This window comes from Globicephala melas, chromosome 11, assembly GCF_963455315.2.
Source record: "Globicephala melas chromosome 11, mGloMel1.2, whole genome shotgun sequence".
NCBI classification, from domain to species: Eukaryota; Metazoa; Chordata; class Mammalia; order Artiodactyla; family Delphinidae; genus Globicephala; species Globicephala melas.
In genome coordinates, this window is record NC_083324.2 from 71,494,571 (window position 1) to 71,509,889 (window position 15,319).

Below are 15,319 nucleotides of genomic sequence, written 5' to 3' on the forward strand. Positions count from 1 at the left end.
ATGGTGACGATCTTTACTTTAGTTACAGCTGTGCAAGAAAATTTAAGTGAAATGGTAGATCAACTAAAAACTGGAAGAGAAGGAGAAAAGAAACAAAAGAAGCAAAGCAGAAAAGGAATTATTTGAAGACACTCCTGTTACCATTAAGAATTTCTTAAGTTGGAAGGCCAAGTTTGATGCAGAACTCTTGGAAGTTAAAAAGAAATGAATTAAAAAGAACAAGCAGGAAAAGCTAAATTAAGTGGGAAACAGCTGTTTGAAACAGATCATAATCTTGACACATGTAATATCCAGTTCTTGGAGGATGCTGGATACAGCGTGGAGGTAGATGAATCGTTGGTCCAGGAAATGAATCATTTGGAGCTACAGGATGAGGTGGATGATCCAGACTACCATCCTGCTGACCACAGAGCGACTTGACCAACTAGTGAACTATCCTCATCTTAGAGAGGCTTGACTGCCACAGCATCTGTGTCTATGCTGAGAGTGTGTGTTGATTTTCTTTTCTTTAGTCATAAGAAAAAATAATTTTCAGGAGAACAATTTTCTGACAGCTTTCATCATTAAATTTAATAAACTGACCTTAACATTTCAATCAATCGATCAATAAATAAAAATATTGAACTCCAGGGGCTTCCCTGGTGGCACAGTGGTTAAGAATCCACCTGCTAATGCAGGTGACACGGGTTCGAGCCCTGGTCTGGGAAGATCCCACGTGCCACCAAGCGACTAATGCCATGAGCCACAACTACTGAGCCTGCACTCTAGAGCTCTTGAGCCACAACTACTGAAGCCCACGTGCCTAGAGCCTGTGCTCCACAGCAAGAGAAGCCACCACAATGAGAAGCCCACGCACCACAACAAATAGCAACCCCCGCTCGCCACAACTAGAGAAAACCTGTGCGCAGCAACAAAGACCAAATGCAGCCAAAAATAAATAAATTAAATTTTAAAAAAATATTGAACTCCAGGTAGTGATATGTGTGCTGAAGTGTTTAAGAGCAAATGTACTAATGTCTGTAACTTCCTTCGAAATGAATCAAAAATAAGATCCTTGAAATTGGTAGAAGAAGGGATGGATAAATGGAAAGTTCTGTGATAAGGCAAATATAGTATAGTAAAATCTTAACTGTAGAAATTAGGTGCTGGGTATTTGGGCATCACTACAATTCTTGCAACTTTGTGAACATTTTCAGAATTAAATAAAAACCTCATCAGATTGTGAATCACTATATTGTACTTATATAATATTGTACATCAACTATACTTCAATAAAAAAATAAGTGTAGAAACAACCCCCCCAAAAAAAAACCTTCATTGGATGCAGATAAAGTGATTCATAAAGAGAAATGTGTAGTCCTAAATACTTATATTACAAAAGAAAAGTTAAAAATTATTCATCTAAATTTCCAGTTCAAAAACTTAAGAAGAAAACAAGCACAGTAATCTTGAAGAAAGAGGAAGAGTGGCAGTAATAAAAAATGAAAGCAGAGGGCTTCCCTGGTGGCGCAGTGGTTGAGAGTCCGCCTGCCGATGCAGGGGACAAGGGTTCGTGCCCCGGTCCGGGAAGATCCCACGTGCCGCAGAGCGGCTGGGCCCGTGAGCCATGGCCGCTGAGCCTGCGCGTCCGGAGGCTGTGCTCCACAACGGGAGAGGCCACGACAGAGATATGCAGAGATGGTAAAAAGACAAATAAAATAAAAATAAATATTTATTTTATTCTTTGAAATAAACTAATAAAATAAGCAAAACTCTGGCAGAATTCATTGATCAAGAGAAAAAAGAGAGAGAGCAAATAAATAATCTTAGAAAAGAGGGCTACAGATAAGTTATAGCTAGGCTACCACTAGCCCTTACAGTACCTTTGTGTGAACTAGGAAAATGTTTCCCCTGTGGGTGGCCACAGCCCTAATACCTAGGGCTTGTTACTTGGAAAGCCGGGTACAGGCTGCTCCCACTCACTCCTTGTCCAGACAAGCTTGTGCTTAAACCACCATATTGGCAGTCGTGGATCAGCATAGTTTAAAAAGTTATGAGACAATATGAACAACCTTGTGCCAATTAATTTGATAATTTGCACAAATGATTGGTTCCCTTTAAAACTACAATTTACCCAACTATATCAAGGAGACATAGACAACCTGAATAAACCTATAACCATTAAAGAAATCAAATAAGTAGTTACAAGATCTACTTTAAAAAAGCATGAAAATTCTTATTTTTTTCCTATAGTCTAGCATAATTAAACACCATTGGAATCATCTGTTTGCTAAAAGAAATAAAATACAGCTGTGAAACCATGTGGTTCTGGTGCTTTCTTTAAGGGTAAATCTGTATTCATCTTCCTGATCTTTTTTTGTGATAACTCGTCTTTTCAAGTTTTCTATTTCTTCATAGGTCAGTTTCGGTAATTTTTTTCCTTTGAGAATATCCATTTCCTCTAGTTTTTCACATTTGTTGCTGTAGAGCTGCACATAATTCTCTCAGCCTCTTTTGTGTCTGTGAATGTATCTCCTTTCTTATTCCTAACCTTGATTTTTCTTTTTTTTTTTTTGCTGTACACAGGCCTCTCACCGCTGCGGCCTCTCCGGTTGCAGAGCACAGGATCCGGACGCGCAGGCCCAGCGGCCATGGCTCACAGGCCCAGCCGCTCCGTGGCACGCAGGATCTTCCCGAACCAGGGCACGAACCCGTGTCCCCTGCATCGGCAGGCGGACTCCCAACCACTGCGCCACCAGGTAAGCCCCTAACCTTGATATTTTTGCTCTCTTTTTTCCCTAACCAGATTCATGAAATGTTGATATATTTTATTGGTCTTTTCAAATAATTAACACTTGAACTTATTTTTTTCCTTTCTACTATTGTTTTTGTTTTCTAATTCATTATTTTCTGTTGTTGTCTATATTATTTCTCTCCACTTGGGGTTTATTTTGTCATTCTTTTCTTAGTTTCATAAAATGGGCAATGAATTCTTAAAAAAAAATTATTTCATAGTGAAATATTTAAGGCTATGCATTTTCTTCCGCTGTGTCCTGTAGGATTTTACATACAATGCTTTTCTTCATTCCTTTCTAGATGGTTTATCACTTCATTTTTAAAAGTTTTACAAACAAAATAATTATTAAATTAAAAAGAACCAGGAACCTTAATTCTAAGTAGTTATACTCTGACATAATTTCATTTCAAAACAAGACAAATTAATCACTCATTATAATTTTAGCTCTTCCCTAAAGTAATTAACTTGATTTATACACACACACACACACACACAAAATAATCTATAGACCTAACCATCTTTCCTGTAATACCTCAGAAACCTTGATTTATTAAGAACAGCAACATTAAAAAAATTGTATAAATGGGGGAAACTAGGCCTACAGGATTTCACCCTTGCAATAACAAAGATAATTTTCCTATAGAAATTCCAATTGAAAGTTTTATTTGGTGATTTAAATAAACCTTAATTTAAGGCTGTACACCTGAGCTAATCTAGCTCTTTCTTAGTACAGTTGGTATCTATCCCAATAATAGACCAGCTATCTAGCCTATTAACAGATAGGTATTATCTGAGGCTAACCTGGTTTCCTAATTAATCCCCATTTCAATTTTTTATTTCTTCTTGATCCAAAGTTGCTGTAGGCACGTGCTTCTTTTCTTCTCATTTTTTTATTTTGTATTTCTTACATATTTTTATTTTGAAAAAAAAGTGCAAATTGTACAAATTGTAGAGCTTTTCCTGTTTTTGAGTTGAGAGTAAATTGCTACCTGTTACCCACTGCTCCTGAGTACTTTAGCAGGTATTTTCCAAAATAAGGACATTCTCCTACATAACTCCAATACAATACAAACCAACATTGATACATAACTACCATGTAATTCTCAGACTCCTTTCAAGAGTCTCTAGTCGTCCCCAAAAGATCCAGATCGTAATCATAAATAATCATACATTGCATTTCATTGTCATATCTCTTTAGTCTTATTCATCAAGAACAGTTCTTCACTCTTTGCTTGACATTCATAACCTTGACATTTTTAAAGATTACAGACCAGTTATTTCATGTCCCTCAGCTTGGGTTTGCTGGGGTTTCCTCATGATTGGATTCAGATTATGCAGCTTTGATAGGAATAGTATAGAAGGGATGATACCTTACTCTCATTGCATCCTCTCAGGTGGTGCAAGGTTTCAAACGTTCCCTCCCAGTACTGATAATGTCCACTTTCGTCACTTGATGAAGGTAGTGTCTGCCAGGCTGTGAAGTTACTTTTTTCTTTAGTAATTAATAAATATTTTGTGGGAGGTATATGAAATTGTAAATATCTCATTCCTCACTGTACATTCAATTCATTTATGTCACTATAGACTTGTGGTTTCCTATTCTAGTCAATGAATAGTAATCAGTAATTATCGTTATCTCCATTAACTCATGAATGGATAAACAAAATGTAGTATACCCATACAGTGGAATGTTATTTGGCAATAAAAAGGAGTGAAGTTTTTTTTTATATATAAATTTATTTATTTATTTTTGACTGCTTTGGGTCTTCTTTTCTGTGCGCGGGCTTTCTCCAGTTGCGGCAAGTGGGGGGCTACTCTTCGTTGCGGTGGGTGGACTTCCCATTGCGGTGGCTTCTCTTGCTGCGGAGAACAGGCTCTAGGTGCACGGGCTTCAGTAGTTGTGGCGTGTGGGCTCAATAGTTGTGCCTTGCGAGCTTAGTTGCTCTGCAGCATGTGAGATCTTCCTGGACCAGGGCTCAAACCCATGTCCCCTGCATTGGCAGGCGGATTCTTAACCACTGCGCCACCAGGGAAGTCCCAGGAATGAAGTTTCGATACATGCCACAACAGGGATAAACCTTGAAAACATTATTTTAAGTGAAAGAACCCAGACACAAAAGGACACGTATTGTATGATTCCATTTATATTAAATGTCCAGAGTAAGTTAATCAACAGAAACATAAAGAGGATTACTGATCACCAGAGGCTGGGGAGAAGGAGAAATTGTGAGTGACCACTGTTAGGTTTATGGTTTCTTTTTAGGGGACTGAAAATTGTCTGGAATTAGATAGCGGTGATGTTTGCACAACCCGGTGGATATACTAAAACCATTGGATTGCGAACTTTAAAACAGGTGAATTTTATGGTATGTGAGTTATATATATATATTTAAAATAAATTTATTTATTTATTTTATTTTTTTGGGGCTGCATTGGGTCTTCGTTGCTGTGCCTGGGCCTTCTCTAGTTGTAGTGAGCGGGGGCTTCTCTTGTTGCAGAGCACTGGCTCTAGGCATGCAGGTTTTGGTAGTTGCAGCACGTGGGCTTCAGTAGTTGTAGCACGCAGCCTCAGTAGTTGTGGCGCAAGGGGCTTAGTTGCCCCGCGGTATGTGGGGCCTTAGTTCCCCAACCAGGGAGGGATCGAACCTGCGTCCTCTGCATTGGAAAATGGATTCTTAACCACTGGGCCACCAGGGAAGTCCCTGTTATTATTATTATTTTTAATTTATTTTTGGCTGCTTTGGGTCTTCATTGCTGCGCCTGGGCTTCCTCTAGTTGCGGCAAGCGGGGACTATTCATTGTGGTGTGTGGATTTCTCATTGCGGTGGCTTCTCTCGTTGCAGAGCACAGGCTCTAGCCGTGCGGGCTTCAGTAGTTGTGGCACACGGGCTCAGTAGTTTTGGCTCGCAGGCTCTAGAGTGCAGGCTCAGTAGTTGTGGCGCATGGGCTTAGTTGCTCGCAGCATGTGGTATCTTCCCGGACCAGGGCTCAAACCTGTGTCACCTGCATTGGCAGGCAGATTCTTAACCACTGCGCCACCAGGGAAGCCCCCCTGTTATTTTTAAAAATGAAACAAATCTGCCTTTTTCACAGAGGATTGTAAGGAAAATTGCCTGTTTTGACTCTTACTGCTGAACAGAAGAAAAAGTTCCTTTCCTCAAAATTCATACCCTCAATCCAGTCCTGTAGTCTATGAAAAGCACCTACAATTTGTTGGGAGAAAAACAAAGACCTTAATAAAAAAATAACCAAAATATATGAACGGACAGTTCACAAAAGAGGAATATAAATGTCTAATAAATAAATTAAACCACTAAAAGATGATCATCTTCATAAAGTAATCAACACACATCACATTGTGGTTTTGTGATGATTAAAAGAGGCAAACACTTTCAATATTTTCAATACCAGATTCCTTCCTGGCTTTGTACTCATTTTCTCCATAATTCCCTGTAATTGGCTTCTACCTCCACACTTGCCTGAAATTGCCCTTGGTCACAAGACACCCCTCTCAATCCAAATACGAAGACCACTCCTACTCTCCCTGGAACTCTCCAAGGCTCTTGACCTCTAACCTTTCCTTCCTCGAATGCTCCTTCCAGGCTCTTCAAGGCTCATTCCCACTACCTTGGACCACTACTTGATCTCTTGACTGACCATTCCCTTTCTTTTCCTGCCCTCTAGCTTTGGCCAATTGTAGGTGGACACTTCTCTTGCGGCGGGGGGATGGAGGCTGTTCAGCATCTAAGAATGTCCCACCTTATGAATATTTTATGAAGCAGACCCCACTTCTCACTATAGAAGCTGAAAATGCCAGATATTTGTTTTCCCGACCCGCTTTTGAAGCTGGGTGCTGGCACTGACCTAGGCTGGGTCAATCTGATGCAGCTATTTTAGACTTTGACTCTGGAGTTATTGGCGAAAAGAAGCAGAGTCAATGGAAGAGTGTTTCTGGCACCAGCAACTTCCAGTTTCCATGGCAGCTGTGGCAGCAGTGCCGAGCTCAGGTCGCTGCCTGATGGTGTCAACAGTGTGAGGTGTGACATCTAGTGGACAACAGTGTCCTCACTAGACACTATTTATAGAGTGGTTTGGGCCATGGTGGTAGCTGTTTAGGCTCTGAGCCTGGTTCTCCAGCTTTCCCAGTGATTCTGTGTGCTATTTTAGCTTAACTTAAAATCAGAATCTATTTCCATTGCTTGAGACTGAGAACTCTGACAAATATAGCTTTTTAGAAAGCTGTCCTCAGCTCTCTCTCTATACCACCTAAAACCACACTTTTCTCTATATTTTCTAAGTCTCTATTGCATTATAAAGAATCGGTGCAACTTAGCACATTATCATTTGTTACCTTATACTTAAAATTTTCATTTTCATATGTTGTTTATGTTTATTTATGGGCCTTGTTGGGCCTGTAAATTGTCTCTCCAACAACACCGTGAACCATGAAAACAATTAAAAATAGACGATAGGGCTTCCCTGGTGGCGCAGTGGTTGAGAGTCCGCCTGCCGATGCAGGGGACAGGGGTTCGTGCCCCGGTCTGGGAAGATCCCATATGCCGCGGAGCGGCTAGGCCCGTGAGCCATGGTCGCTGAGCCTGCAGGTCCGGAGCCTGTGCTCCGCAACGGGAGAAGCCACGACAGTGAGAGGCCCGCATACCACACACACACACACACAAAAAAAGGATGATAATATAGCCTTATATATTTGCTGATGGGAATGATGGGAATGGGACAAACTGAAGATAGAGGGGTGAACGGCTGACAGGACCAATGTCCTTGAGTCGTTAAGAGGAAAGGAGATCTGTTTTTTTTTCTGGCCGTGCCTCGGGACTTGTGGGATCTTAGTCGCCCCGCCCCTCCCCCCTCCCCGCCCCGGACCAGGGATTGAACCCATGCCCTTGGCAGTGAAAGCACAGAATCCTAACCACTGGACTACCAGGGAATTCCCAAAAAGAGATCTAGTGCCCAAGTCAAGGAGTTGGCCTTGGGAGCAGAGACAGTCCACCTATAGCAGGAGGAGGGCAGGCAGATGCTAGGTACAGATGCTACCAGTGGGTAGCTGTGGTGGTGGATGCCTTAATTTTCTCTGTAGATTAGGAAGCAATGTCATCAGTAGAGAATGAGAAGGGGAGAAAGTGTAGGAGGTTGGAGAAGGCACAGAACAGTCATTCAGGACAGCAGTTTGGGGAATAAGGCAACTTTCCAAGATGTTCACAGTATAGATAATTTTAAGAGACTCAGTTTCCAGATACTCAATTTCCAAATGTTCTTTTCCTAAAATTGATCTATTTTCTCAAAATAGATGCCAGCTGCCCTTCCTCAATTGCCTTTCTCCCACTTTACATAAGTCATACCTCTCACTCAGCCCAAATCTCACTATAGTTAGGCAGTGTAGCACAGTGATTATGATGGTAGCCAGTCTCCAAGATGGCTTGATTCCTGATATTCATATCCTTGAGTTGTCCTGTACCTCACTGAATCAGGTCTGGTCTATGTGATTAATGTATGACTATTGAGGCTATGCCATAAAGGGCATTGCATCCTCCACCTTGCTCTTTTGTATTGCTTGCTCTTGGGAACGCCGACTACCACGTCATAAGGTCACTCAAGCAGCCCTAGGAGAGGTCCACATGGAGACAAACTGAGACCTCCCCAAACAGGCAGCACCCACTCACCCATGATGTGGGTGAACTGCCCTGCAAACAGAACCACCTGCAAACAGATTCTCCTATCCCAATAGAGCATTTAATGACAAGAGTCCCAGATGATATCTTCCTGATATCTCATGAAGGACCCCTAGCCAGAATCTCCCAGAATCTCCCAGCCAAGCCATTCCTGAATTCCTGATTCATAGAAACTGTGAAAGATAATAAACGGTTCTTGTTGTTTTAAGTCACTACATTTGGTGGTAATTTTTTTTTTTTTTTTTTTTTTTTTGGCTGCACTGCCCAGGGATCAAGCCCACGCCCCCTGCTGTGTAAGCACAGTCTTAACTACTGGACCACCAGGGAAGTCCTTGGCGGTAATTTTTACACAGCTGTAGGTAACTGTAGGGCAGATTGCTTAACCTCTTTGAGCCTCAGTTTCCTCATGTGTAAAATAAGAATGATAACACAATAGTACCTGAATCAGGATTGTTATGAGGGTTAAATGAGTTAATATTTGTAAAGTGCTTAGAAAAGAAAAGTAAAAAGTATGAATTTGTTAAATAAAAATAAATGTGATCTATTCAACACAGCACTACTGTACTGGGAGATCTAGATAGTGCAGTAAGGCAAGAAAAGGAAATAAAATTTATACAGATAGGAAAGGAAGAAATAAAAACTGTTCCAATTTCAGATGGCATGATAGTCTACATAGAAGATCTCAGGGAATCTACAAAAACTCCTAGAACTAAAAAGTGAATTCAGTGGAGTTTTAAGATACAAGGTAAATACACAAAATTCTGTTGTACTTCTATCATTAGCAACGAACACATGGAAACAAAAATTTTAAATACAATACCACTTACAATCACTCAGAAAAATGAAATAGATTTAAATCACAGTTTTAAATATAGAACATAAAATTAATAAACTTTTAGAAGAAAACATAAGAGAAAATCTTTGGATCCTAGGGCCTGGCAAAGAGCTCTTAAAATTGATACCAAAAACATGACCCATAAAAGAAAAAAACCCCATAAATTGGAATCCATCAATTCAAAAACTTTTGCTATGTGAAAAACTGTTGAGAGAATGAAAAAACATGATATAGACTGGGAGGAAATATTTGCAAACCACATATCTGACAAATACTACTATCTGGAATATATAACTAACTCTCAAAACTCTACAGTAAAAAACAAATAACCGGGCTTCCCTGGTGGCACGGTGGTTGAGAGTCCGCCTGCCGATGCAGGGGACGCGGGTTCGTGCCCGGTCCGGGAGGATCCCACATGCCGAGGAGCGGCTAGGCCCGTGAGCCATGGCCGCTGAGCCTGCACGTCCGGAGCCTGTGCTCTGCAACAGGAGAGGCCACAACAGTGAGAGGCCCGCGTACCGCAAAAAAAACACAAAAAAACAAATAACCCACTAGAAAATGGGCAAAAAGCATGAAGAGACATTTCACCAAAGAGAAGATACAAATGGAAAATAAATACATGATTAAAATTTTCAACATCACTAGCCATCAAGGAAATGCAAATTAAGGGGAGTTCCTTGGCTGGTCCAGTGGTTAGAGCTCTGAGCTTCCACTGCAGGGGGCACAGGGTTGATCCTGCAAGCTGTGAGGCACGGCAAAAAGAAAAAGAAAAAAAAAAAGGAAATGCAAATTAAGACTACCATTAGATATTAGGTCTATTAGATCAGTTAAAATTAAAAAAAAAAAAGTGACAGTACCAAATGCTAGTGTGGATGCAGAGAAACTGAATCTCTAGATCTCTCATGCATTGTTGATGAGAAAGTAAAATGGTATAGTCACTCTGGAAAATAGTTTGGCAGTTATTTTAAAAAACAAAGCATACATTTACCATGTAACACAGCAGTCCCACTCCTCTACATTTATCCCCACCAAATAACAATTTGCATCCACATAAAAACTGATGCATGAATGTTCATAGCAGCTTATTTGTAGTAGCCCCAAACTGAAAAAAACTGAAATGTCCCCCAGTAGGTGAATGGTAACACAAACTGTGGTACATCCACATCATGGAGTACTACTCAGCATTAAAAAGGAACAAACTTGATACATACAACAACCTGGATGGATTTCAAGGGCGTTATGCTGAGTGAAAAAAAAGCCTCAAAATGTCGCACGATTTCATTTATATAACATTCTCAAAATGACAAAATTACAGAGATAGAAAACTGATGAGGGGTTGCCGGTGATTAAGGACAGGAGTTGGGGGAAGGGTGTTGTGACTCTAAAGGGTATCAGGAGATCTTTGTGGTAATTGAATAGTTTTGTATCTTCATTGCAGAGCTGGTTACACAAATCTATACATGATAAAATGATATAAAACTTTATACACATATTGCACCAATCTGTTTTCTGGTTTTGATAATGTACTACAGTTATGTAAAATGTAACCAATGCGGGGATGCGGTGAAGTGAAGGATACAGAGGAGTCCTCTGTACTACCTTTGCAGCTTCCTGTGAATCTATAATTACTTCAAAATAAAAAGTTGAAAAAAATTCAACAAAAAAGCATGGATTAATTCCCTAGTGTGTAAAAATTTGTGGAACAAGGGCAAAAGGGTCCTCTTTCCTCAGGGTTCTGTGGTAGGACTTGCTGTCTCTTTCTGTCTTATACAGCAGACACTATGTATCCACATATGTCAAACCACAGATACAGAGGGCCAACTGCACAATGCCATTTTATACAAGGGACTTGAGCATACTCGAGTTTTAGTATCCATGGAGCTCCTGGAACCAATGCCCTGCAGGTGAGAGGGGTGGCTGTATATGTTTCTGTCTTGGGCAAGCATGATTAAGAATGGGGTATTTTGGCCCATGATGGAGTGTCCTGAATTCAGATATGTTGTGGAGTGTGGCTGGAGTGATGGTAATTTTTACCTAGCCACCTCCCCTCTTATGCTCCCTGATTACTATCAAAGACTCTCCTGAGGGAAGGCCCTGTGAGAACAAAACAAAGAGAATGTAGGTAAGAAACACAGCAGGTGATGCCACCTTATTTCATTCAAGGATAAATTCATGGCAAGATGCCATATATTCTCAATTTATTTAGCATTAAACTTCAGAGTGAGATGTTGTCATCACAGGGCCATTATTAACCTGTTTATTTTAATTGAAAGATGAAGTATTTGACAAAAGGGACTGACTTTGCCAGTACTCTTGAATGAGTTAAAAAGACACTACAAGGGGCTTCCCTGGTGGTGCAGTGGTTAAGAATCTGCTTGCTAATGCAGGGGACACAGGTTCGAGCCCTGGTCTGGGAGGATCCCACATGCCGTGGAGCAACTAAGCCCGTGTGCCACAACTACTGAGCCTGCGCGCCTAGAGCCCACGCGCCACATCTACTGAAGCCTGTGCGCTCTAGAGTCTGTGCTCGGCAACAAGAGAAGCCCACGCACTGCAACGAAGAGTAGCCCCCACTCGCCGCAACTAGAGAAAGCCCTCAGGCAGCAATAAGGATCCAACGCAGCCAAAAATAATAAATAAATAAATTTATTTAAAAAAAGTACACCACAAGATTTGGATTAGAAATGTATATTTAAAATATATAAGGGAATTTCCTGGAGGTCCAGTGGTTAGGACTCATCATGCTTTCACTGCCAAGGGCCCGGGTTTGATCCCTGGTTGGAGAACTAAGATCCCACAAGCTGTGCGGCGTGGCCAAAAAAAGAAAAAAAATATATCATAAACACATTGTAAATTTTCCATATATTATAATGGTTTGACATCTTTAAAAAAACCTTTCTGTCTGGGGAGAGACTGCCCCTCCCAAGGTAGGTAATTTGTAAAGATAATAACTTACCTACAAGCATACCTTTCATATGTAAACCAACCAATCCAGGGTTTATATCCCCAGCTACCTTCTTATCTAACTCTCACACACCAAACCTATATTTCCCTTACCCTAAATCATGCTAGGTCTACGTGCCAGCTAACTAGGGACTACCCCTACAGCTTATAGCCCACCATAGTTATTCAAAGTAGCCAATCCTAAACTGTTTCTCTTGCTCTTCCTTGTCTTTCCCATGGAAACCCCTATAAGGGCCATGGACTATGCTTTGCCCTACCTCCTGTTCAACATTATTATCCATCAGGGAAATGCAAATTAAAACCACAATGAGATACCATCTGACACCCATTAGAATGGCTAAAATAAAAAAGATAGACAATAAAAAATGTTGGCCAGGATGTGAAGAAACAGGAAATCTTACACATTGGGAAGGTAAAATGGTACCAGCAACTTTGGAAAACAGTTTGTCAGTTTCTTAAAAAGATAAACATAAATTTACCATAAGACCTAGCAATTTCACAATTAGGTATCTGCCTTAGAGAAATGAAAACCTATGTCCACACAAAGACTTTTACAGGAATGTTTATATCAGTATTATTCATAATAGCCAAAACTGGAGACAACCCAGATTTCCACCAGTGGATGAATGGATATACAAAATATGATGTATTCATACAGTATAATACTATTCAGGAATACAAAGGAAAGAAATGGAATGCAAGATTGGTTCAATATCTGAAAATCAATGAATGTGATCCATTCTATCAATAGAAAAGAAAACAAAAATTACATGTTCATCTCAGTAGACAAAGAATAACTTTACAAAACCCAATACCCTTTCACGATAAAAACGCTCAACAAATTAGGAGTAGAAGGGAACTTCCTCAACCTGATAAAGGTCATCTATGAAAAACAAATGGCTAGCATCATACTTAATGGTGAAAGACTGAATGCTCAGGGGATTGTGGTGGTGGGATGAATTGAGAGATTGGGATCAACATATATGCACTAATATGTATAAAATAGATAACTAATAAGAGCCTGCTGTATAAAAAAATTCAAAAAAAAAAGACTGGATGCTTTCCCTTGAAGATCAGGAACAAGACAAGATGTCTAATCTCACCACTTCTATTTAATATCGTAGTGGAGGTTCTAGCCAGGCTGGTTAGGCAAGAAAAAGAAATAAAAGGCATCCAAGTTGGAAAGGAAGAAGCAAAACTATTTCTGTTTATAGGTGACATGATCTTGTATATAAGAAATCCAAGGAATCCACTAGAAATTATTACAACTAATAAACAAATTCAGCAAGGTTACAGGACCCAAGATCAATATAAAAAATCTATTTTATTTTTATACTCCTGTAAACAATCCAGAATGAAAGTAAATATATAAGCCAGTGAAATAAGCCAGTCTCAAAAAGACAAATATTGTATGATTCCACTTACATGAAATACCTAGACGAGTTAAATTCATAGAGACAGAAAGCAGAATGGTGGTTGCCAGCGTCTGGAGAGAGGGGGGAATGGAGAGGTAGTATTTAATGGGTCTAGAGTTTCAGTTTGGGAAGATGGAAAAAGTACTGTAGATGGGTAGTGGTTATGAATGTGAATGTATTTAATACCACTGAACTGTGCACTTTAAATGTTTAAAATGGTAAATTTTATGTTACCACAATAAAAAGAAAAAAGGAATGAAGTACTGACACATGCTCCAACTTGGGTGAAACTTGCAAACATTATGCCAAGTGAAAGAAGCCAATCACAAAAGCCCACATAGGGAGTTCCCTGGCGGTCCAGTGGTTAGCACTTGGCGCTTTCACTGCTGTGGCCCCAGGTTCAATCCCTGCTCTGGGAACTAAGATCCCGCAAGCCACATGGCCCAAAAAACCCCCAAAGCCCACATATTATATGATTCCATTCACATAAAAGTCTAAAATAGGGAAATCGATAGAGACAGATAGACTAAGGCTGGGGATGGAGGGGGTCGAGGGGGAATAAAAGATGGATAGCTAAGGTACAGGGTTTCTTTTCTTTCTTTTCCTTTTTTTTTTTTTTTTTTTTAGATGCGCTGTGCAGCAGCTTGCGGTGACCTGGCAGGGAGATGATGTGGGCAGGACGAAGCCTGGGTGTGGCAGGGGCTTTGCCCAGTTTCAGTCCTAGCCACACTTGCCCCCTTGCCCTCCAGCAAATCACCTTGCTGATAATTATGGAGTAAAGTGCAGGCAGAAAGGAGGAAGTAAGCCAAGACGGGAGCAGCTAGACAGAACCTACTGCCTTGGAAAACCACCACCAAGGAGAGTTCTTCTTCATTTCAGAGGTACCTCCACTGCCCTCCCTTCGATCCCACCCCCTCCTGGGCACTCAGCTGAATGTGCCCACCCCCACTCCCACCAGCTCCACGGGTGCCTGATATGCTCAGTTCACACCAGTCTGAAAACTGAAGTAAGTTTACAAAGTTGTAGAAACTTCCTTTGGACATTCAGGTTTTGGAGAGGTTGGCCATCCTTCTGCTCTATGGATTGTGAATCATCTAGTGACCAATGATTTCCTCCTCTCCCTCTTCCGCTCTCCTCTTGCTACCTAGCTGTTACTCCAACCGTTCCCCAAAGTGGAAGGAAGGAGACAAACTTGTAGCTTTGGCTTCATTTTTCAAAACCATGGTATAAAATTTCTCTGGGAAACTTGGTGAAACTAAGGGGCCAAATGATATTGAATGCAGGAATTATTTGTTTCAAATTGTGTTTCCTCCTCTGTCTGGGAAAATGTAAATTGGTTGTTTGTGGCTGTCAGAAAGGATCCTATCGGTAGTATGACTCCTTTGCCAAAATTCTTATTGAAAATTAGGACACTGGGTTATTATGAAAATGAGGGGATCACCCCCTGCACCACTTTCTTCAGGTGGTCAGTGGGAACTTGGGCCCTCCCGGTGTGCCTGAGCACCAAGTTGGCCATAGGTGGGGGTGGAAGGTGGTAAAGGAGGAGTAACCTTTAACAGAACCATTAACTGACCCTCTCTTCAGAAGTGGTCTCTCTAAAGAGCCCTCCTGTCCTCTGGTTCTTAGATTCCCCACAATTAAC

The 15,319-nt window shown here is 40.7% G+C and overlaps 1 pseudogene; it reads left to right on the plus strand.

The window, feature by feature from the left end:
• LOC115860570 (RWD domain-containing protein 1 pseudogene) lies at nt 1-420 on the plus strand (annotated as a pseudogene).
• Nucleotides 421-15,319: the final 14,899 nt, after the last annotated feature.